Raw genomic sequence first — 25,695 nt, forward strand, 5'->3', positions numbered from 1 at the left:
GCGTCCCTCTTACCTCTGCTTCTGTAATTTCACTCAATCTCTGACTGACCTCTTATAAGGACTCTTGTGATTACATTGGACCCAACCAGATAATACAGAACACCCTCCCCATCTCAAGACCCTTAACTTAGTCACATCTGCAAAGTCCCTTTCAGTATGTCGGGCAACATATTTACAGATTCCAGGGATTAGGGTACAGACATCTCATCCAGGAGAGTTGACATTATCTAACCTACTATACAAACCACTTCTTATATGGAAACAAAAGACATGTTGAAAGCTAGAGATAGTTACTACGAAGATGAATTTCAACTCCAGCCAGAGCTTTCTAATTCCAAAGTGTATGTTCTTACCTATTATGTCTATGATATATAGACACTGTTCCGTGGCACACTCTATGATGCTATAAAAATGTAGAAAACAGTGCGGATTTACTCTGTTGTCAGTCTCAAGAATAGTTTGCTTGGTCCTGCCTGAAGCCTTTTTCTCAGCCATAAGCTGCAGAAAAGTGAATCTGCTGCTTGGAAAAGTACATCTGTGTGCTTCTTTTAGGCTGTTGCAGGATATTCATGTCCTTATGATTTACACTGTATACAAATCTTGGCACCCAGTTAGTTTCCTGTTGGCAAAATGGCTTCACTATATACATCACTCTTATCTTCAGTGTTTGTGAAAGTCAGTCAGTCAACGTTTATCGAGTGCCAAAAGAAGCATTTCACATAAATCACTGTGCTATAAGTCAATGAGATAATCTCTCAAACATCACTAATAAAAGTGGCATTCCTCACATGAAAGTTTTCAGAAACATGTGCAGATTGTGAAAACACACACACACACACACAAATGTGACCACATGGCCAAATTATGCTTAATGATCTTAAGCCTTAGAAGATGCCAAAATAGCTGTCTCTTTATCTGTCTACTACCTATACCTCGAACACACACACACATACACTCAGAGCACATATGTGTCCAAGTAACATATTTTAAGTAGATCAATACATTCATTTCTTAGATGTAACATCCAGCACAATGATATGACCACGATAAGTGATTCATCAAAAAACACTGGCTGAACCAGGAAGTACTATGAGTTGGACCCTAAAGCACAAAACTACACTCTGACGTTGAAGTCCTCTTAGACAGAGATCAGAGTGCAGAACCATATGCAGCTCCCTAAATCTTCATATTTATACTTAAGGACTCTTTGCCACAGCATTCTATCTGATCAGAATGTTCTTCCCAACCTCTTTACCTAGTTAACTCATACCAACTCAATTGCTGCCTCTTTGGTGACAAAGATTATCATTCAAATTAGCTGGTTATTGATCTGTGTTGTCTACTGTACCAGGACTCCATGAAGACAAGACTGTACCTCATCTACTGGTCTACAGTCCTCAGCCTGGAGCTTGGCTCATAGTAGAAAGAAAATGCTATGCAAACTGAAAGATGAAAGTCTAACTCTGTGTTGCATAGAGGTGTTTTAAAAGCGAGTTTTCTGCATTGCTGGAACCCTCAAGGCAAATACAAAATCAGAACCATATTCCTGCCTTCCCTAGTTGATGAAACCCCTTCACTGTCACTGAGATTAGTTCAAAATGCAGGAATCAATGCTTCCCTTAAATGGAAGCAAATAGGTTGTATGAAAAAATTCTTCACAGAGAGTAATGAAAACACCAATTATATAAGGATCATGGCCCAGTAAGAAATCAAGCCTCTCAAATCAGCAAGACTCCATGTGGACAGTGCCACTGACAGATGCATGCCAGCCCTCACCTCTTAGGCATTTGGGATCCAAGGGAATACTGCCAATGTAGGCTCCATCTATTCCAGTTCTGGCTGGCCAGACTCACTTCTAATAACATTCTCTATCCTTGATTAGCTAAATTGAGAATTTGATCTACCACTCTGTGTTGTGGGGTGTCTGCAGATCGTGTGTGTTTGGTCTCTATCTGCTAAGCTTGAAATTACACAGAAAGTTAGGGAAAGTTTTATAAAGAAAACAACATTTGAACAAAGAACTTTACAGAAGGCTAGAATTTTGTCCTGTGCAGGAGTAGGTATAAGAACCTTAGAGGCAGAGGGAAAATGTACAAAACTACAGTGAGGTTCAGGGAAAAAGAAAAAAAGGCTGGAACATAAAATAAAATTGGATTGGTAGGTGGAGAATGTTGGAAGGTAAAATTGGATCGATCGATTGGTCCTTGATATTGAATCCACTGACTCCTCGAAAGTCAAGTTAAAGAGTAAATGATAGCAAGAAATGGCATTAAGTGATTTTTTAAACAGGATATTTACTTAGTAAATAAATTACTATTTAAATGTCATTTCAGGCTAAAGCTGTATGTTGATTTTTTGAGCCTATTTAGTTTAACTACTCTACACTGTTCATCTTCCCCATAACACTAGCCACGCTATTTTCTTTTCTTTTCTTTTTCTTCTTTTTTTTAATGGAGTTACTGGGGATGAACCCAGGACTTCATGCATACTAGGCATGTGCTCTGCCCCTGAGCTCTTCCCACCTCCCCTACCCACCCCCAAGTCCTTGCTCTTTTCTGATGCTGACATGTACATGACAAATTTCCCAGTAATGTGAAATTATTCAGGGCCAAGCTAAAGAGCTACCTCATTCATGAAACAACTTCAAATTCTCACTCATTAAGTGTCCCTAGTATTCTTCCCATTTCAAGTTCCTGAAATGTACCATACTTCACAGTATTAGAGTTGGTTTTGTTAATATCTATTTCTCCTACTAAAATACAAAACCCTTAAGCCTGGAAGACATGCCTGATTTCTAACAACAGCAACATAAAAAAATAATAATAGCCACTAACAACTACACTGTGCTTACTGAGTGACAGGAACATCTCTAGACACAGTTCAAGGATTCATTCATTTGGCACTTGGAGATGATGAAAATGTAACACAGAGAGGCACAGGTCATATGCTTTGTATGAGCCAAAATTTTCAACCAGAAATTCTATATCCAGAGTCCTTGCTCTTAATCATATGCAATACTGCTTCTTTACCAAAACCAAGGATGTTATTTTGTATATGCTACAATTAAACAACAATGATAATAATAACACTATTTACCCAGAGTCTTATCCTCATAAATATAACTGATTAGTTTATTAAATCAACAAATATTTATTAAGATACATTATATTCCAAACACTTCCTGTTCGAGATTCAGTAGTAAACCAGGGTGTCTATCCTCATAGACCTTACAGCCATGGGAGAATATACAGCGACAACACATCACTTCTGCTTATTTACAGTAGGCATCAACATCCACATTATGTCTTCAGTCATTATTTTTAATGACAAATGCTAACCTGAAACTATTGATTACTTTCAGTGAATTTATATATCCTTTTGGACTTTTTATTGGTATGTGGCATTATCAAGAAAACAAATTTTAGTAAGAATTGTGTGGCTGGGAAATGTTAACAAATTAATTTAGACAAATGATTTCTTGTTCATCAGGGTTTATACATCAGAAAGAATAAAGAAGCCAGTTAGAAATTCTTACATTGTGAGAGGGAATAATTTTAGACCCGAGAGTAAGCCTTTGATACAACAGTTCTTGACATTTGAATTCATCATGTTATTACTAATTGGGAAATTGCTGCTTACCTATAAAAGTTAAATGTACTCCTCCATCCATATGAAGTGTCTGAGTCATATAAGTCAGTTCCTCATGTTTCCAGGTCAGCACCACAAATAAGTCATTATTTTTCTCCAGATTTAACATTCTGATTTATATATTCCTTATGAATTCATTATTATGGAGTTAAATAAAATACAGAAATGCCAGCACTAAAAATGGCTCTCCTTTTGAGAGATGAAGGAACCAAAACCCAAGTCTGCTTCTTTGGGCTCATTAAATGGTTGTTCAGTTTCACCACCATGGCTCATTAATGACTAGTTCTTCCCAGACTAAATTTCAAGAGGCCTCTATAGCATTATTCTGCAGTCCACTGTATCAGGGCTCTCTCTAATATGACTGCTATTCAGATAGTATCTACTTAAGGTAAAAAACACATGTGTCACACAGTTTCAAGAAAGATGTCTCAACATGTCTCATAATTTAAAAAACAGTAATATAAATATGCTGAACAACCAAACATATCATCAGATCCTCTAAACTTTTACTTTATAGATAACATTTTCACATCAAAATACTCCAGTTTGTACACAATGATGTGGCCTTTCCCTTTGCAACTCCTATATTTTATATGCACTGATTTTATTTCTGTTTCCCTTTTATTCATTCTAATTTTTCTTGGTTTTCACCAGCCATCTTTTAAAATTCATAACCCTTTTATTTCAGCATGTCCTCAACTGATACTTAGAATGTAGGTTATAATTCCTCAATATTATCGTATTTGCCTGTGGTCATATCAGATAGCATTGCGTCACTTGCAAAATATGTATTTAAAAGAGAAATGCTATGGGAACAAGCCAACTTTATTATAAAATTATAACAAGGTTAGGTGCTATAGAATAAGTAGTATTCTATTTCGACTCATAATATTTCCTCTTGCATTCTCAAAGGAGATGATTAAAAATGTATTGCTAAAATGTCTTTCTAAAAGAAAAATATCATATATAGATACCATATAAATTCCAATTTTTAAATCACCATTAAAACTTACATGTAATTGTATTTCCAGTGACTCTCCTAAGGTATCTTTCATTATTCAATGAAGTAACAGAAAGAGGCAAACACCAATTCCTTTGAATAACCCATTTGACTTACCATGCACTTAAGCCAAGAATAAATTCTTCCTGTTGTATTATTTCTCAGCTAAGCTGCACAGGTCCACAAGAAGCACAGACCCACAGAACATCTTAATCATTTATTAAGAAAGAAACTGGATTTCCCCTGGTTTATTACAAAACCAGTGACTTCACAATTACGGTTATTTCAACTTGAATGCTACATGAAAAACAACAGAAAACACCATCTGCCACTGAAATTATTAAATCATCTTGCAAAAAAATACCTAGTTTGAAACTGAACTCCAGATAAAATCAACAAGTTCTAGTAAACTTGAGTATTAAATGTGCATACTACAATACCGGAAAACCTAACATTTTCTGACAAAAGTTTATTACTTTGACACATAAAAGAAACTAAATGCTTCATCCCATTCAAATTCTAGAACAAGAATGAATCACTCATTTCCATATTTCTAAGCCATATATGCGAAGAAAGAATTTCAGAGACATTCCATATTTTTCATGGAGTGCTAAGAAATTTTAAAAATATAGAATCCATGCAAATTATGTTGTTCACAGAAATTAAAAATTCATAGTTTCTTTCAAGTTAGTTTCTCTACTTTTCCTCCTTTCCTTTATTTATATAGATCCTTGTTTTCTTTTAAAATGTAATTCATGATGATACAAACATCAAATGTTCTCCAAATCATGTAATTCAATTATCTTTAGCCACTTTCAAGATTGAACTGTTTCACCTTTCGTCTTAGTCAGTAAGGGATAAAAAAACAAACAAAAAGTATTTCTCTAGAAACTTCATCTGCACATGTGTAGGAAGGGGATAGTAATCCCCGTTAATCAGCTCTTAGTTCATAGCTTTGAGGACCAGGGTGACGAAATAGCTCTACTTTTTAAAAAAAAATGCATCATATTAAGAAATGTGATGTCACTTACCAGTCAGTTGACAGCTCAGCACCCAACTCCAAACAATACTGACACTGAAAGGATAAAAAAATAATAAAAGTAAACATATAGAGATGGTCATGTTTATTGTAATTTTTTTATAACATAGGGATTGACAAAAGTCTGCAAAGAGACAGTAAACATTTTAGGATTTATAAGCATTCAGTTTCTTCTTCAACTACTTAATTATCTGTAAGTAAACAAATTGGTATGGCTGCATTCCAAATAAACTTTATTGACAAAATTAGCCATTTGACAATGATTTGGTCCCAGGACACAGTTTGCTAACTCCTGGTAAAACACCTGGAGAGTTCCTACTCAGAAATATCAAATCTCACACATGTCAGTGAAATACAGAGAATCACAGGGACTGAATAATTAGAGCCCTTAACTTCAGAATAAGTTAGGTGATTTAAAGTCACCCCCCAAAAGCCTGTGGACTTCTCAGCCCCAGAATGATGACAGATGAGACTCAGAGTAATTATTTTTAATTGTACAGTAAATCTAAAACATATTGTACATATAAGATCGATACCTAAAAATGTGATAATAAATGTAAAACGTTATAATTTTAAAAGAAGCAAGACAAGTATTTGTTGATTTTTATTGATGCTTTACATATATGTTAAGTGATAGCAAGATTTCTGGAACCTAACTTTTGCTTATAGATCAGAAGGTTGAAATGCTAAATGAGAAAGAATAATAGCTTGGAATTAGCCAGAGAGACGCATCAGGCCAGGTTTACAATCCTTGGGAAATGAGTTCAAACGATGAGTCTGGAAAGTGTTGTAGAGAAAGGTCTGATGTCAGTGTAGATGGCTGAAGTAAGGATCCATGCAGCGGTTTCATTATTTGACTCTTAGTTATCCAATGTGTGATATCATTAGAAACAAGAGGACAGACTGACTTCCTACACACTCAGCTATTTAGAGAAATATTCATTTTACTCTTTTTGGCAAGACAGGATACACTCAAAACTGGGAAACAATTCTATCTGTGACAGAAAGGGGTTACTAATAAGAAATTTTACTATTATTTCACAGTCATCTATTCCTTGTTCATTTTTGAATCTTTGACAGTGGCTCTGTGTACCTCACAGTACATTTCAATATTTAATGAACACCTATCCCCCATCCATACATTTATACACACCCGTATATTCCAAATGAGTATTTTCCATTTTGAATGGCTGGCTGGTCCTAGTAAATTTACACTCAAAGGATGGCTCTACTCATGACAGCAAAGAAGTATTGAGAAAGCATTTTTAAAACAAACATAGACAGTAGATTTCTTCCTCTCTTCATTCATATGACTCCCACGTAGGGGCTCAGTGTCCCCTTGAGGTTCTTATATTGGAGTCCTAACCCCCAGAACCCTAGAATGCGACTGCATTTAGAGATAGGGACTTTACAGAAGTCATTAAGGTTAAATGAGGTCATTAGAGTCAGCCCTCATCCAATATGACTGGTGTCCTTACAAGAAGAAGAAATTCAGAGACAGACATGAGCACACACAGAAGGAGGACCATGTGAAGACACAGGGAGAAGACAGACATCTACAGGCCAGGAAGAGAGGCCTCAGAAGAAATCAACCCTGCTGACACCATAATCTTAGACTTCTTGTCCCCAGAACTGTAAGAAAGTACATTTCCATTGTTTTCATCACCCAGTCTGTGGTACTTTTTTCATGGCAGCTTTAGCTAAGCTAAAGTTACACACTCCCCCTCTCCCATGTGCAGCTAGAACCCCAGTCAAGGAATGGCAGCAGCCACACTGTCTTTGCCTGCCACCTTAAATCTAGCTAAAAGCCAATGTACCCCTGATCTTCCTCCACCTACAGGGACTGCTTACAATTAGAGAAATAATTGTGTTACATGCTGGACTGAAGGAAGATAACTGGCTGCAGGTGGAAGGCAGGAGGAAGGAAGGCTTGTTGTAAATGGCAGTTCTCCATTTGAAGAGAAGCTATAAATGAATCTGGAAAATGTAGTTGGAATCTGTGTGATCAGAAACTACATTTTCCCTCTTTTGGTAAACTCCCAGTTCTTGGCAAAACTTCAGAGGCCAGATGTTGGAATTCTAATTACCATGAAACTATCAAAAATGAAGGTTGTTTTGTGAGACCTTGACAGTCTGCTTATCAGTTCAGAAAAAACTGGGACTCTTAAATATTAATTTGCTCCAAGTCACAAAGGTAGTGATTTGTCGATCCTGCCTTCATTACAAAATCACACTGGTCTTTTTCCAGATTTTATACACTATGGGAACCCTGCATTAGTGAGCAGTTCATTCATTGGTTCAACAAATATTTCTCCAGTTATGTTGTAAACACACTTTTTACTATTTAGGATATAACAGTAAACAGCACAGACTAAGAACCTGCCCTCTTGAGTTTATATGCTAACAATGAGTGACAGACAATAAGCGATAATCATAACAGGAGGTTACATGACATGACTTGTTATAAGATTAAAAGTGTTAGGGAGAAAAGAAAAAGTATAGTAGGATAAAGGGACTGAGGGTTACCGGGTAGAAGCTGACATGGAGCCTGGGAGGAGGGAGTTTTCAGTTCACACTGGGTGTCAAGGAAGGTGCACTGACATTTCAGCAAACAAGTGACAGAGAAGAGGAAGGTGAATAGATGGCTATTTCCATAAAGATTAATCCCAGGAGAAAATTCCAGTATAAAGGACTGGAGCTTATCTGACTTTTTTGAGAAATGGCAAGGTGACCAGTGTGGCTGAAGTAGAATGAATGATGAGGAAGTAGCAGGAGATGGAGCCCAATCAGGAGAGGAGTGGAATGATCTGGTTAGGAAGGGCTTTTCAGGCCACTGGAAAGAGGCTGAATTTTACTCCAAGTACAGTGGGGAGCCATAGCAGAATTTTGACCCAAAATTAATCCTTATTAAAAGCATCACCTTGGCTGCTCTTTTGAGCATTGGATCCAGGTTTTAGGCAAGGTGAAAGCAGAGATGAGTTAAGTTACTACAGTCATCCTGATGAAAGATGGTGGTGGCTTGGGCCATGGTAACAGTGATGGAAATGGTGAGAAACTATTGATTATTGTAGAATTTGAAAGACAGTATAAATAGGATAGTATAAATTTGAGAATACCTGACATATTAGATATGGGTTCTGAAAGAAAGAGGGGCAAGAAATCAATTATTTTAGTAAGTGAGCTCTTTCCATTAAGGTTTCTTTTATATATAAAAGATGATGCATGGTATGAGAGAAAATGAGCTTTGAAAGAAAGACAAGTCTGGGGTTGATTTCTGGCCCTACTATGTACTAGGCATCTCATTCTTTGACAAAACAGTGCTGCAGTTAAGAGATCAGGTCTGAATTCTGGTTATCCTTCCTATGAAAGGTGGTTCTGTTACTTACTAACTTTGAACAACTGACTTTGTCCCTCTGATCCTCAGTATTCTCATTATATATTCAGGATAATAAACATCCATGCCAGAGAGGGATAGAAAGACAGAAGAGGGAGGAGAGCATGGATCCTGTCTGTTCAGACATATGAAGCACTATCAGCTCAGTGCAAACATATAGCAGGCATGGTCAATTGAATCCGTGGCTCTTAATTCCCCGTGCCTCCTTGGAGCCATGTCCTTTGCTGTGTAACTTTGCAGTTGCTCCTTCGAAAGAGGAAAAGTATACTTTCCTACTCTTTGTATTTGGGTTGAGCCCTGTGACTTACTTTGACCTGTAGACAAAGGTAGAGGAGACAGCACGACAATTCCAAGCCTAGTCCTTGAGAGGCCTTGGGTGGAGCATGGAGTTTTTGCGGCTCCAAGCTAGCCCTGGACCGCCCAGCGGATGAGAGCTGCACGGGGCAAACCCACTTCCCGACCTGCAGCAGGAAGCAGCACTGCCCAGCCAAGCCCAGAGGATGCCCAACCAACCCAAAGATACGTGAGTAAGAATGAACAGTTTGTGTTTTCAGTCACTGAGTTTGGGGAAGTTTTCTTGCACAGCAATAGCTCAGTGATGCAACAGGCATTAAATATTCCTAGCCTATTTTCCTAGGATTTTGATTAAAACAGAACAAAAAACAAAGGATACTTCACAACCACACCCCGTTCCTTGTTAAAAAATCTGTCTATTGAATCACCTCCCTTTGCTTTACTGTTTTGGATAATTTAGATGAGAGAAGATTGGAAATGAAGACACAGGTCAAAATTTTCAACACCAAATACCCAATTTTATATTACGACCCCCACGAGTCACTTAACTCCTCCCTCTTGAAGTTACAGAGTGCCTTGGATAGTTTGATAAGTGCTAGAAAACTTCAAATAGGATCAGAAACCGGAGCCACTGAGTTGAGAGATAACCTTGACTATGTCAGATCACTCTCTTTTTCCTTGTAAATCCAATGGGGAAATTAACTGCTCTAAGCTAATTTTTTTCAAACAAAATATGCCATAAAAAACATTCCCTGGTGGGAGGGTATATTGTTGTTACTGAGGTTATTACTATATTTTAAATAAATTTAAAATGATATGAATAGAGGATGTGTGTGTCTACATTATTTGTGGAGTCTGCATTTACAGACATATGCATTAGCTAAAATACATTTGGAACCTCAAAATCTATATTCCTGAAACTCTTGCAGTCATTTGACATGCACAGGGTGGTGGAAAGTTTGGGTCACCCAGTGTACAGGTTTCCAGCTGAGGTCCAATAAGGCAATGCTCTGCTTTCTTGTTTCAGCTCAGAAAACAAGTGTGTTCTTTCATGGTCTAATTAGTACCGCATTCTTCTCATTTTTGTGCTTTGTATTGGTGATTTCGCTGTTTAAAATCCCCCCCACACCCCCCCACCTCAGGCACAAATGCTTAAGTGCTGTCAAGTGTAATAAGCACTAGAAGGCTGTGATGTGCTTTATGGAGAAAATACAGGTGTTACATAAACTTTGTTCAGCACTGAGATATCGTGCTGTTGACTGTGAGTTTAAGGTTAAGGAATTAACAACATATAATAAATAAGATGGCTTCACACAACAGACAAGGTTATGTATTGATCAGTTGGGGAAAAAATTATTGTGACCAGAGGTTCACAAGAACCTCACCCTATATTTCTCCTAGGAGGAGTGGTTTAGTTTTTGCTAGTGTAGTGTTTGTTAAAGTTATAGAATGTTAACAACCGCAAATAATGATAATGGACTAGTATGTATATAGGTATATTCTGTACATTTATTCCTCTCTGTGTATCAGATGTGCCCATTAGAACAGCATTTTAACTGTATCCCCTGATAGCTCCAATCAGCAAACAATTTTGCAAAGAAAGAAGCCACTGCTTTCTCTAAGGCAAGCCAAGGGCCTTTCATGAAAAGATGATGCTAGATAATGTTCCTAATGGTACACCAGTCATCCAGATCTCCATCTTTTTATACTTCTTGGGTTACAACATTTAAATGAATGAGATCGTTACTGTGAGATTCAGTAGAAGAAAAAAAAAGCTGAGTAACTGCCGCAGACTTACTTGGAAAGCAGCATTTTGCAAAGAATATTTCTAAGTCAGTAAAACATCTCATAAAAATGAAGATTATGGAAAGATTTAATGAGGAGTACTGAGAGCAACTGTTTATTCCCAAAATAACCATTTCTTCACTGAATCTCCCTTTCTTTTTTGAACTCACTGTATCTTCTATATACCTTATTATTGTACTTAAAACTCCGCTGCAGTGATGGTTCTACCTTTCTCTTCCCTTTAATCTCTCCTCACCCCCTAGCCCAGTGTATCAGTGTCTGCCACCCAGCAGGTTCTCCATGCAGGTAGTAAACTACAATTATGGAATATTTAAGTGTCACCACATGACATTGGGGCCTCCTACACATTTTATATGTGTGTGCATAATTTGTAATATTTGAAATGTAATATTGATCTCTGTATAAACTACCCCCAAATCACATATTTTACCTCCCACTCCCTAGGAATTTCTTTAAAATGTCCAGCTTTCACCTCAGTCTCAGCCAAGATCAGTTTTTGGAGGAGGCCAGAGGGAGGGCGTTAACCTGCAAGCTGGACCCAGGTAATTGGAGGGTCCTCACTCCCTCCTCAGTCCTCGGAATATATGTTCCACTCATCGTTTCCATAACTGGGGGAATTTCAAAAACACAACCTTGAGAGAGTAATATGCTGTTGAAACCATCCAGACTGAATACATGCCTGAACCTGTTTAGACCTCCATATAAACTGGAGACGGTATAAGAGTCCAGCAGGTGCAGAGATCCCCTCGTCATGGAGCCGCCAAAGATAAGCTTTGTATGTAAGTTGGCTTGCTTATTAAAACTGCCACCTACCAATCTGGAGTGCTCCACCTCTTCCTCTGGTCTGTCCTTGCCCCCTGTGTTCAGGGGCCGGTTTGTAAACCAGTACCCGTGTAGCGGAAAGAGCAGGCGCTTTCGTTAAAAAGGAGTTTACATTCCGGCTCTACCACTTAATAACTGTGGAACAGACAAAAAGCTACAAAAAGTTTTTTCATCTTCAGCTTCTTTATATGAAAAATGGGTGGCAAAATTCAGACCTCTTAATGAGAAAGTGGTGAGGATTGCATTAGATCTTACATGAGAAAATGCCTGGCATAGGGTGTCCACTTCACACGTTAGTTTTCTTTCCTCCAAGATCTTATGTGCATATCCTCAAATAATTCAATGATAAATTTGCTTCTCATAGAGATTATCCTTGTTTTAATTTCCAGAAATGTAGGAATCTTGTTGCAGCTGGAGGACTGTGAATTATCAAAAAAAAAAAAAAAAAAAGCCTCAGCTATAGGCAGTAATTTTAATGTTAATTAACTCCATCTGGAAGGAAAAGCAGGTGTTGAAATTGATCACTTAAGTACAGAAGGCAAGGGCTGTTTACTAAACTCTCCCTAAATTAATTTGGCTGAGCTTGTGGTTAAATTGCTTTCAAGTCACTTTTCTATGAATGCCTTCTACCAAATGCTGAAATTGGAAAAAGTAGACCAAGCAGATTTTAATGAAATGTAACAAATTGGACTGAAAGGTTACCTAAAAATAAAAATTACATTTTCAAAATGAACAAAATGCAACAGTCCGTTTTGCTTCAATAGCAGATGGAATCGGAGCAAAAACCTACAGCATTTCCCAACTGTGCTTCACAAATCACCTGAATCAAATCAAAATGGGTGCACCAGAAAAGGCAGAATCCTGGGCTCTCTGTCAAATGTATCGAATCAGATGTGCCTGTGAGGTCTAGGGATCTGTATTTAACAACAACTCAGTTGATTTATATTATCCCTAAAACTTAAGATCATTTTCCTAAGGACAGAGGAAACACTAAATCATAACAACAGTGATACAGGGTCCTAGAGAGATGACATATTAGGACGATGGTTGTCTGAAATGGTAAAAGATAACAGAGTTTCTAGGAAAATATTATTAAGAATCTGGACACCAAAACTGAATCTCTATGTATCATTTAAGAACATTCTGATATATTAGTGTGTTCATTTAATTTCTTTGCCTTCTGTCACTACCTCACTCCTCAACAGAAAGCCCCGATTCCTTAAACTTCTTTTCAAGGCCTTCCATAATCTGACCTAATTGTCCATTCCACTCCAAAGTGTGGTTCCAAAACAGCAACATCAGCATCACCCAGACTTACAGAATCACAAACTCTGCAGGTGGGGCCCAGCAATCTGTGTCTTAGAAAGGCCTCTGGGTGATTCTGATGCACATGAGTTTGAAAACTACTTGTTCATCCTTCATGGTTCTCCGTGATTCATCAGACTTGAGTCAACTGCTATGAACAAAAGGAATTAGAGTTGAGACCTTAATGTAGGAAACCTAACTGGGTCTCTTTTTCCGCTTTGAGATGGAAAAGAGATTCCCAGGGACTGCTAATGTGTCCAGTCATGAAAGAACCAGCACTTTTTGAATATTTATTACATGTCAGTTACTCTTCTCAGCACTTTACACTTATAACCCAATTTACCCTCACTACAACCTAAGGACGTAAGTTTGATTACTATCACCATTTTGCATTGTGATACTGAGGAACAGAGAGTTAAGCCACAACCTCAAGGTCACACAGCTGCCAATGGATAGAATCAGAAATTGAACTCAGTCTGTCTCTCCAGCTCATGTTCTTTGCTATTTGACACACTGTTTGCAGGAAATGTTAGCAACAGTCAAACACAACCTGAAGAATTCTTAACCTTGGTAAAGATAAAGATAATGCCCAGACTTGGGAAAGGAGTAGGGTTGAATAGCCTTGAGTAGTTCCTAGATCATAAGTGAAGATATTTTGACAGTTGAGGTAACTGTTACCAATATGCCTCCTTTAGTAAATCACCTTCAATCCTGCTTATCTTTAGGTTTCTGTTAAATCATTGCTTTATTAGAAAGGCTTTTCAGCTGTGTGACCTTGAAGCAAAACACAGTATCAGAGGCTACATTTCCTCATCAAAAGATATATTTAACACTAGAGAAATAATAGGAAAAGAAGGGACATATGTAAAAGTGCTTCTTAAACTTTAAAACATTAATTATATGCTTAAAATGTGATGTCATAATATTTTTTATACTTACTGATTGGAGACGATCACTTTAACGGTTCTTTGATACCACCACAGCATTGTCTTTATAGACTGGTTGCACAAAGTGTCTTTGTTTAGCTTGTTTAGCAATTTATTCATCAAATCTCAACCTTCACCCTATCACCCCATAGTAGAACAGGTTTTCAAAATTTCCTTACCATAAGATTAACCTGAGATGCTTTTCTAATAAAAGTCATATTCTCTAGCATCTTCCTTGGAAATTTTATTTATTTAGGTCTGGCGTGAGACCCAGGATACCATATATTTTAAGAAATATCCCAAGTGATTCTTATGATGAGCTGAATGTGGGAAATACTACAGTAAATCCTAAAATTCTTTTGAAGATTTAAAAACACAGACAAAAAAAAAAAATGTCCTCCCACTTTTTATCTACTAACAGCATAAAGATTATTTTGGGACAAATCTGTTAATTTGTTCATGTATTTAGCAAAATATTTATTTTTCAAGAAATGCTACATTATTAGTTCTTTACCACAATACATCTGTCAGAAAGGGTAAAGGAGTACTTTTTTTTTTTTTCCTGAAAAGAAGGTATGTATTAGAAAGGTATTCATTTGGATAGACTACATTATGAAAGTAACAAAGTAGACCGTATTAATCCTCTCTACAAATCCTGTGGTGCAGTACAATAACTAAATTCAGACCATTCATACCATTGAGGGTTATTAAGGATTGGAAGACTTACTCCCTGTGCTCACTAAGGGATCTGGACTGAGTTTCTGCCACCCTGTAGTTATACCACCTGAATTGTCAAGAAAAGGGAAGGGGCAGACTGAGAAACCAAACTTGGGTATGTCACTGCCTCAAGCCAGAAGTGACACACAACAGTCGGGCCTTAGTTCATTGCCCAGAAAGGTCAAGTGGCCCAGTCTAAATAAAAGGGGGCTGGGAAATGCAGAGTGACAAGTGGACTGTTTTGGAAGCTTTACTCTTCCTGCCTCAATCTACTTTAAATTCAATAAGTACTCTAAATAATCAGCTAACTTTATGTGATTTAAAGCTCCCAAGCAATATGGAAGAAGAGAAACTAAGTAAATTTGTTTCTCACCCCAGGAATTCCAAATTTACTTAAAAAATAAGCCTGTAGGAGAGTAAATCATTTAATTACAAGGAGTATGAATTAAAGAAATAGTGTGACATGTTCTGATGGCAAAAAGTGGACACCTTTATAGAGTGGAGCTTTATGAAAGAAACTGGATAAATTAAAGCCATAGATTTAGAAAAAAATCTGGGAGTATGTGGGTATATCCTAAGACTTATTTAAGGGAACCACCATTAGAAAAATACAAGCCATGCTTGTGTAATAACACATAGAATAAATTATGGAATTGAGTGCATGATTCTGGAAATTACACTATGACTCAGTATTATAGGAAGGGAAGGAAAAAAATATTTTTAATACTTTTCCACATGTGAAGATTTGCTAATGCTTTGCCTATGTTATCTCTATTTATCATTACCCAAAACTCTCAAAAGTAAGAATTATTCTCATTTTACAGATGGGATCACCAATGTGAAGAACCAGACTAACATCACACGCTTAGTAAATAGCAGAACTAAGATTCAAAGCCATGACTGTGGGTCCAAGGTTGTGTGCAGGGATGTGCATATTTTTTCATAGTAAGTGATGCTTTGCTAACATGGAACTTTCTTTGCTAAAATCCTGCCTTTATAAAAGAGAAAGAATACAGATCTTCCTCGCCTTATGATGGGGATACATCCTGATAAACCCACTGTAAGTTGAAAATATCCCAAGTCAAAAATGTATTCAATACACCTAACCTACATCACAGCTCAGCCTCTCCTACCTTCTGCATTTCAGAACACTTACATTAGCCTACAGTTGGCAAAGTCATCTACCCAAAGCCTATTTTATAATCAGGTATCAAATATCCGATATAACTGACTATTGTACTAAATGTGAAAAACAGAATGTTTGTGTGGGTACAGAACGGTTGTAAGAGGATTGATTGTGATCCCCTTGCTGACTGGGAGCTGAGGGTTCCCTGCCACTTCCCAGCATCCTGAGAGAGCAATGGACCATGTATCACTAGCCCAGCAAAGGGTCAAAATTAAAAACTGGAAGTATGGTTTCTACAAAATGCTTATTGCTTTTGCACCATTGTAAATTCCAAAAAAGTCCAACCAGCAGAAGTCGGGGACCATCTGTATTTTCATGACACCACGTTAGTGATGTTTAATGAAGTCATAATCTATTCACAGCCACACTCAGTGAGCTTGTGATAACTTTATGTATAACGTTTCTGTACTACAGGACTATGGACATGTGAAACAAATAGGCAAGATCATCGAGGCATATTCCTTTGAGCAGTCCTTCTAAATTGCACAAAAATTGGCAGCTAATTAGCAGCTCATTAGCAACATTGATAAACCATGTGACAAAAACAAATGCTGTGCTAACAGAAGGAACAGAGCTTTCCAGTGAATGTGAAATAGAATAAAGGATAAAAGCAATTTGCTGAAATGAATTTCCTATAGATTTCTAAATAATTCTCATTTTATTTCATATTTTCTTAGTCATACATTCAAATATTTGTAAATCACCCTGTTCAAAGCAATGTGGTAGTTTTGGAGATGAAAAATATGTGTTAAACACAAATTGTACCTTCAAAAACCTCAAAATATAGCAAGATAATTAAGGAATCTACATGTTTCCTTTTTTGTAAACAACCTTTATCAAGCCTGGAAATGATCTTTTCAGGTAAAACTTGGCATGTCATTGGCATAAACACACATACACATCTGACCATATTATCTGCTGGGTGGACAGACTGCTGTTAAAGTAAGCAGAAGATTAAGCTAAGAAAGCCATGGCTATGAGATTAGGAACATTTTTTGATGTGCATAAGAATTAGACGTATGAGACTAAAGTGTTTTGAATGACCAGACTTAGTTTTCAGGCAAATATGCTTTTCCAGTTGAAAGCATTCAGTTATTCTCCATTTCTGATACTAGGATATTTTAACTCCCTAAAATAGTACACCAGGTCTTGGTTTATCTTTCCACTCTTCCTGTGTTCTATCCTAAATTATCTGTGGGCTTCAGAATATGCCACACTGTATCCCACCTGTGTTGCTGCTCCCTTTACCTTGAATGGCTTTCACCCACTTTACCAACTCTGTACAATTCCTCTTCACAATTCAAGATGCAGGTAACATCATCAAATATAGAAAGAGCTAGATTCCCCACCCTTTCTATCTACCTATATTGAATTTGTCCTACCATGTAATATATATCTAATTTGTCTCCAATTTCTCCCATTGGACTTCTTTTCATCTCTGTATCTTTGGTGGCTAATACTGGGGAGGGATAAAATAACAACTTAGCAAATATTTGAACAATTGAGTGAATCAGTAAGCGTGTGCTATTCCAATTTCCATCTATAACGAGAGATTATGAATGCTAGGCCACTGGTTATCATGGTCACAGGAGACTCTAAGCTATAGACATGCTTAAAAGAAAAATACACATACAAACATTTTTCTCTTAAAAGAACAAATCCAGCTATTTAAATAAAGTAAGCAGATCATCTTATAGAACAAAGCTTTAAAGAAATGAACGAAGTTTTCTTTATGGCTCTTCTCAATGAAATTTGTACTTGTTATGATCATAGCTTAGTAAAATGCTTGTATCTAGAAGACTTAATAGTAGCTATAAACATTGTGTGAGTTTTCTTTACAACCTACCTTTGCAAGGGATCTAACACTTAAAAGGACTGTATCTTTTTTTTTTCCTGAAATTTCTTAAGTGAAAACAGAAAAAAAGAAAATCCTTAGGTACCCACAGCTATCACATGAATGCAACTGAACAACTGAACCCAATATAACTTTGAAGCAAATAAATTGAAGAATGACTAAATGAAGTAAGACAGAAAGAGAAAGAAAAATACCATATGATATCACTCATATGTGGAATCTAAAAAAAAAAGAAAAGAAAAAAGAAGACACAAATGAACTTATCTACAAGACAGAAACAAACTCAGACATAGTAAATAAACTTATGGCTACCAGGGGGAAAGAGGGTGGGAAGGGACAGAGAGTTTGAGATACACAAATGCCAACTATTGTATATAAAATAAACAAATTTCTCCTGTATAGCACAGAATTCAACATCTTATAATAACCTATAATGAAACAGAATATGAAAACAAATATATGTATGTATATGTATGACTGAAACATTATGCTGTACATCAGAAGTTGACATATAACTGACTATACTTCAGTTCAAAAAAAGAAAGAAAAACAAAGAAATTGAAGAATGAAAATGAGGTATGACTGGTAAAAAGTCTACTTGCAAATACCACAGTAAGAACTGGTTATCTTATTCTCTTTAGCGTTCTGCTCACGACATCTCCTTTCTGCTTCACTCTGTCCTGACAGTGATTTTCTTCCCAGAATTGGTTAGGTGCCTGTGACTATAGGATTCAGGCCAAAATTGATTTTAAAAAAGCAATTAATTTAGATATAATTTAAAATGACAACTAACTAGCAACCTTTCACACATCTTTCATCTTCCAATTCAACTTTCCACCACTTCTTACAATGATACATAAAAAGACGAAGAAAAGATTGACAACTAACGACACAATGAAGAAAGATGTGGTAGTAAATTGATAGTGTGGTGGTAAACTTGTGCTTTGCCTCATGAAAGAGATTAGCCCCTCTTGCAGAAAAGGAGGAAGAGATATACTTCCTTTTGGTGTTCCATTAACATTGAGGTTTGGAATCCAAAAACTATTGGTGGTTTTAGTGGTGGTAGTTTTGAGTGACAGAAAAAAAAAAAAAAAGCTGTAGGAAATGAGAGATGGTCCCACCTTGGTCTAGTAGAGCCACACCAGATGAATTTCTATGACAGTTACACATGTATGATTGCCTCCCAGATGTTAAAATGAGACAGGATTCTGTAAAAATTAAAATATCTGAGTAGAAGATTTAACAATAAATCTTCAGACCTTGTCTTTTGGAAAACTTCAGGTCTGTATATCTCTCTCATTGGCTTTATTTGGGAGAAAAAATGAAAAAAAAAAAAACCTTTTCGAGTAAATCCTAAAAATTAAAAGTTACATATTCTAAGAAAATTAACACAGACTTTAAGAAAAAATAGAATTTTCAGTATATGGCAAAATCACCTTGCCTTATTGAAACAGGATAAGAAGACCAAAGATTAAAAAAAGGTTGAAATAAGAGGACAATATTTTTCTACTTTTAAAAGTCTGCTAGAAAAATAGCCAATAGTACATGAAATATAAAAAAGTACATGAAATATAAAATTATATTATCAGTGTCAAGAAAGCCAATGTAAAACTACAAGAAGTCTAGTCAATATTGCAAAGAACAGACTGAAAAGCCTCAAGAATACAGAAAAAAAAAGTGTAGCAGATTAAGGCAATCAGAAAGATGAGAGATACAGAAAAAAATAACATCAAATGTTGAAATATTAGGATTTTTGGATACATAAAATTGTTTGATATAATAAACAGTGACAAAGTTGAAGAAATTTCTCAGGAAGGAAAAATATGATAGTCTTTAAACTTTTCAGGAAAAACTGAAGAGAACTGTTTTATACCAAGATGCATTTTGAAAACATAAATGTTGAATTTCAATGATAAAGATTTTAAAAGATCCAAGCATTAAAATAGTATCCAAAAATATATGAAATTACTCTGATTCAACCCCTGCAATTAATAAATCCCCCAAAACAACGAAACAAGATTTAAAGGATTTTGAGTCTGTGTATATATAATGTTTCAAAGGTTAATGAATATATTAGTTAAATATACTCAGAAAATGTGTTAATAAAAAACCCACAAAGATATTTTCCCATAATATTTGAAATAAAAATCAAGAAATGGGAATTACATTATAAAAGAGTCCATAAAATAAGATATAAAGTTAGCTTAATATTAGATTAAGTATATATTTTATAAATACAAGTAAATTTGTTTATAAAAATTTAATATTACAAATATATGAAAGAGAAGATTTTTTATAAAAATACTAACACTGAAAATCAGGCAGTTGTCAAAAACTAGGAATGTGCTCTCATTAGGGCTGTTTCTTTAAATTACATTACTATTTACTTCTTAATATACATCTTTATTATAGAAAACACTTAAAAGTAGAAACACATGCATATGCATATGCACACACACACACTCGTACATACTAATCCAACTCCCTAAAATTCCCCTTGCATATTTTCTAGTGGGAGGTACCTAAATGTTCTGTGTATATATATATATGTGTGTGAGTGAATCTAATGACCAGTTAAAAAATCTAGGTCTCTCTGCCTCAATTTTGGTCTATTCTTAAAGGCAAGACCAGCTTCAGGACTCCCCATGGGATTTGCTAAGGCATCTGTTGCAATGTCCTCATCCAACTAGTCCTGCTTCTCTTATCCCTTATATGTGGTATTCATCAGACACCTTCATTCCCCCTTCCACCACCCGCCCCCAGAAAAACCCAAAATCTACTTCAATCAAATCTCTGGCTAATATTCTGTTTCCTGAGGGAAACAAGCCTAAAGCAGGAAGAATGCATGCTTCCATGCTACTGATGAAACTATTACAAGGTGTAGATGATGCAGAATGTCCAAAATTCTGTTTGAAAATAAAACTCAGACTGAATATAGCTGCTAAGGTGTTAAATCTATAATATCTTTGTCCATCAGAATAGTTTTACCTTCATCAATAGGTTTTGAACAAAGAGATACCAAATTTAAATTTACTTAAATTATGATATGAATATACACACGTGTATATATATAAAGCAAGAAACAGAAATGGATGAGAGGTTTTAAAATTTCAAAGCACTAACTCTCACTCTTATTTCAGTAATGCATGTGGAAACTGCTGGCCCAAAATAAATCCCTTTCAGTTTCCAAAGGAGTAGACTTAAAGTCCCTTCATAGGCATTTTTAGGTATTTTCTCATCTTCAAACAAGACTCTTCACAGGAAAAGAAAATGAAGCTGGAAGAGCTTAACAGCTAGATGGAAGCCACACGGCATCACGTGATGGAGTTGGGATCTGAACTAATACAGCTGACTTCAAAGTCAACTATTGCACCCCTGTTATGATGTCACTGTTCCAAAATACGATTAAGTGATCACTTAATTTACCAGAAGGAAGACGGAATGCAAACCCTATCAGTATTTCCACCCATAAATAATGAGTTTCCTTGAGGAAGCAAGATGAGCGTACATACAGTTCATACAGTATATACAGTATGAGAGGACTGTATTGAAACATCTGGGTTCAAACTTGGACTTTACCACTTAACGGCTGGGTGAATTTGGTTAAGTTATTTGACCTCTCGAAGTCCCATCTGATTTTCTTCTTCTGAAAATCAGGACAATAATAACCTCCTAGATTTTTTGTGGGGATAAAATATGATGATGAATTAAAGTGCTTAGCATAGTACTCAGCGCATAGTTAGCACTCAATAAATTTTAACTATTATTACTGTAACTAGTCTAGATAAAACGTGAAAGAACAATATTGAAAGATTATTTGATTTTCTGTTTTTATATATGGTAATATGACATTATAAATCCCAATGACTGACAAGGTTTTTCAAGGTCAAACATTTCACAATAACTAATTAATTATATTTTCCTTTCAGTAAATCACTATCGGAAGAAATCATTAGGTGACCTTTTTTGGTTACAGCAATCCAATAAAAATTACATTAGCCAGTGTTTCAGGAACATTAGTCTAATATGCTTTTAGAGATAACCTTCTCTGAGCAGTATAATAAGTTTGTGTGAAAAGCATAAAGCATGTAATATATAATAAGATTTGGACTTTAATGAACCATCTTGGCAAACTGACTGGTACTATAATTCAAAGGTGAGCTTTCCTTAATTAATGAATTAAAAAAAGCCAAGAGTATTCCCTAAATGCTACACTTGATTATACTTCCACTTATTTTCCATTTTTACCATATACCCCTGATTTGTTAAGTAATATGAAATGAATTCTAAGTGACCTTGGCCGTGAAAATAACAGGGGAGAATAGGAGCAATTTACAAAGAGATGGCAAAACTAGAGACTTGTGTAGCTTCCAAAGCATACTTTTTTCCCCAAAAATATTAGCAAATTTGGCTTATATTTGATTTTGAATTGAGACAGGTATTTTTCTGAAACTACTCCCTACTGGGTGTTTACTCCAATTCAGTGTTACTAAGCCACTGGGTCAGACTTAGTTAAACAACCACATTGAAAGATTTCAAGAGCATAGATGAGCAGATCATTTTTCAAAGAAAAGCTTCATTTCTCTTATTCCTACAGCCTTTGAAAAGAGTTAAGACGGTTTATTGTATTCTGTATCTAACTCTCCTATAAAGTAGTAAGCTCCCCAAGAGTAGGAATTTCTCAGAACTGCATGGTATTTTTGATATTTAACAAATGCCTAACAAATTGTTTTAGACTGCACTGTATTTAGGATTGCTGAAGAAACGAATATACAAACGAGAAAGTGATAAATAGCAAGCAGACGTCTGCATTAGGGTTAAAATATTTTCCCATTAATATACTATAATTTACTTAATTATTCCCAGAAATGGTAGCTGTTATGTACCTACAATATTTCAACAAGTCTAAGATGCCACAAGTTATAAGAACCATTATTTAATGTGACATTAAGAAAAACAAAATACTGACAATTTAACTGTGATGTGCCTTCATTGCTTCAATTTTCAGTGATACAAAATTTGGGGGGAATCTTAGAATTAATGCTATTTTCTTATTTTATATATTTTTATGTGGATAAATTTAAAGCTTTTGCTAAAGGCAAAAGTAAAAAGAATGAAATAAAAGAATTGTATAATATCCCTTGATGAGGAAAACATGACTTGAATGAGGCCCTGAAGAGAGCCTAGTTAAATCTATTCTCTTTAAACCTTTTTTTTTTTTTTCCTGGAGCTAGTTGTGACAAGCTGAAAATCTACTTGAACTTTCATGGAGGAAACTGAGCTTTCTTTTCGTACTTATACTCAGCAACAGTTAGAAAAAACGTAATATTTTCTAAGGTCGTCATAAGGAGCTACAGCAATGGGAACCACAGTTGTAATAGCCATTTCAAATCCCGAGATGTTGTACTTCGTGTGTAAGAGAAAGGATTTCACTCTAGAAATAGATGATAAATTTAAGTAAATTTATTTAAATTAATTTACATCTGATGTAACTAATGATAACTACAGTTCCTAAACTATGACTCTTTCCCAAGCTAATGATATGGCATTGCTGTCCACAAATGTATAAATCATATCAACATAGGCAGTCATAGAGACTTAGCAGCTTATTTTTCCTATTTTAAAGTAAATAAAGAGAGACCTACACATATTAGAATTCTTACCTTTTTGGACCTCTGGTGTCAAGAAACCAATTAATGGTGAATTTTGAGAGGATACAACAGGCTTTGGAAAATTCAATGTGCCTTGTGACTTTAGGTCTTGTCTTAACAGAACCAGATGAACAACATGATAAGCCACCAGTTATTTAAGTGCTATGGAGGTAATTTAGCACATTACATTGAAATAAAGAAATATCTAAGGCATTGCCACTTTCTCTTTTACATAAAGTGGGGCTTCTTTTCAAGGAAGGCATTCTGGTTTTATCTATTTCCTTCTTGAAGTGGTGAGTTACATTATTTTATCTCCACGCTCTTTCATGATAAGCCATAGACGGCCAGGAATTGAGTTGATATTGTGAAACCTTCTGGAGTCACCATGTTCCTCATCTGTAATAAAAGGATACAGATGCCCACCTCCAAGTGGTTTGGAAAGTGCCCAACCCATAGGGCGCTCTCGGTAACTGTTTGTTAATATCATTATCACTGATAAGTGGACCTTGTTTCTACACCATACCTCAGGCTTTTTAGATTTAATGAACTGAAATAAAAAGTCCCATTTAGCCTTCTAAATATAAGTTTATCTATGAACTAACTTTACTAATATCTCTAGCCCTTTATTTATTTCTCAGCTGACTGAGAGGGTGAGGGGTAGAATATTCAGACCCCAAAAATCCTAACAAGTCTTCAGCAGAGTGATTATTTTAGAAACCCTAATAATTATTTGGAAAAAGTATCCCCAGATTTTATCAGCAACTAATGATCGCTACTGTAAAAAACAAACAAAAATACTCTGAAACTGCAATTTTGTATTCTATGGATTACATATTTGTGTGTATAGCAACAGATACCTACATTTACATATGCCTACATTTGGCAGAGTGGGAGGAAAGAAATTTTCATGTGAAAGAATACTCTAGAATAGAGGTTCAACTACTTTACCGGTGGTGTTCCTTAAGCAAACTATTTAATGTTGCAAAGTCCCAGTTTACTTATATGCAAGATGGAATTATTGTCGGCTGCCTTCCTTACCTTTAAATTGTACTTTCAGTTTGATACCTCAAATGAGGTAATGCGTAAGAAAGTCTTCTGTATGCTGAAAAGTAGTATGCACATGTAAGGATTTATTAACTGTAAAGTATTATGATAAACACCAAAGTTACATTTTATAGATGGTGTTACACTGAGGGTCCAGGCATCTGTCTCCTCCCCAAACACTAATCCCATTTGTAGTACATAATTGCACAATTTGGAAAGAAAAATGTTATGAAAATCCCAGGCGGTTCCAATTCACCTTCATAAGTTATTTCTACAATTGCTACAGAAAGTGAATTGTTAATGTGTGTACTACAAATAATTACATAAATAATGACTGTGCCAAAGAAACCATCAACAATTACCCATGTACATTTTATAACAGTCAATTCCAAGTACAAAATGTTTGGCAACTTAAAGGAAAAAAGTTGAACTTGTTTATTTTCTATCAAGAAGGTTAAGTAGAAAGGAAGCAATTCAGACATATGTGAGCAGCCGGGCTCCCTGGCACTTGAAATCCCCCAACAGCTGGCGGAGGGAGCCTACTGTTAGGGGTGCATCAGGGCCAGAGGGGATGAGAAGAAAAGGAACGGGCAAGAGAAGGCATTGCAGATGTTTTCTTGGAGATTTGTTCAATTTTGCTGTCAAAAACTTTTCCAATTAAGATCAGAACCTCTTCAATGCCAGAGATAACATTTTCGAAGACCTATTTCATGTTGGAAATTTTCTATGGGATTATCTTATTTAATCTCCACTAATTGTGAAGATCGTACTATGATTCTCATTTTATAATTGAATAAACCAAATTCAGGAGGTTTAGGTGATTAAATTAAGGTAAATAATAGGATCAGGATAAAAATCTGTGTCTGTCTGACCCTGGAGCCTGCGTTCTTTGTAGCAGTCCACTCTCTTCATGCACGTGCAGAAGAGTCCAAGGACACCTTACCAAATAGATAAGGCTTCCACACTTCCTGTCATAGATCTTCATGGCAACCAGAACACATTATATTT

General features: G+C 35.9%; 1 protein-coding gene across 1 annotated transcript in view; it reads right to left on the reverse strand.

The window, feature by feature from the left end:
* The window catches only part of TENM4 (teneurin transmembrane protein 4), a 2,614,938-nt gene that overhangs the window by 2,269,005 nt on the left and 320,238 nt on the right, over positions 1–25,695 (reverse strand). Inside the window, exon 3 of the mRNA XM_064492755.1 lies at positions 5,680–5,723. The gene's annotated coding sequence lies outside the window, so the exon portion shown is untranslated. The remainder of the gene's footprint in view (positions 1–5,679; positions 5,724–25,695) is intronic.

The sequence above is a fragment of the Camelus dromedarius genome, chromosome 12, assembly GCF_036321535.1.
Source record: "Camelus dromedarius isolate mCamDro1 chromosome 12, mCamDro1.pat, whole genome shotgun sequence".
Classification (NCBI taxonomy): Eukaryota; Metazoa; Chordata; class Mammalia; order Artiodactyla; family Camelidae; genus Camelus; species Camelus dromedarius.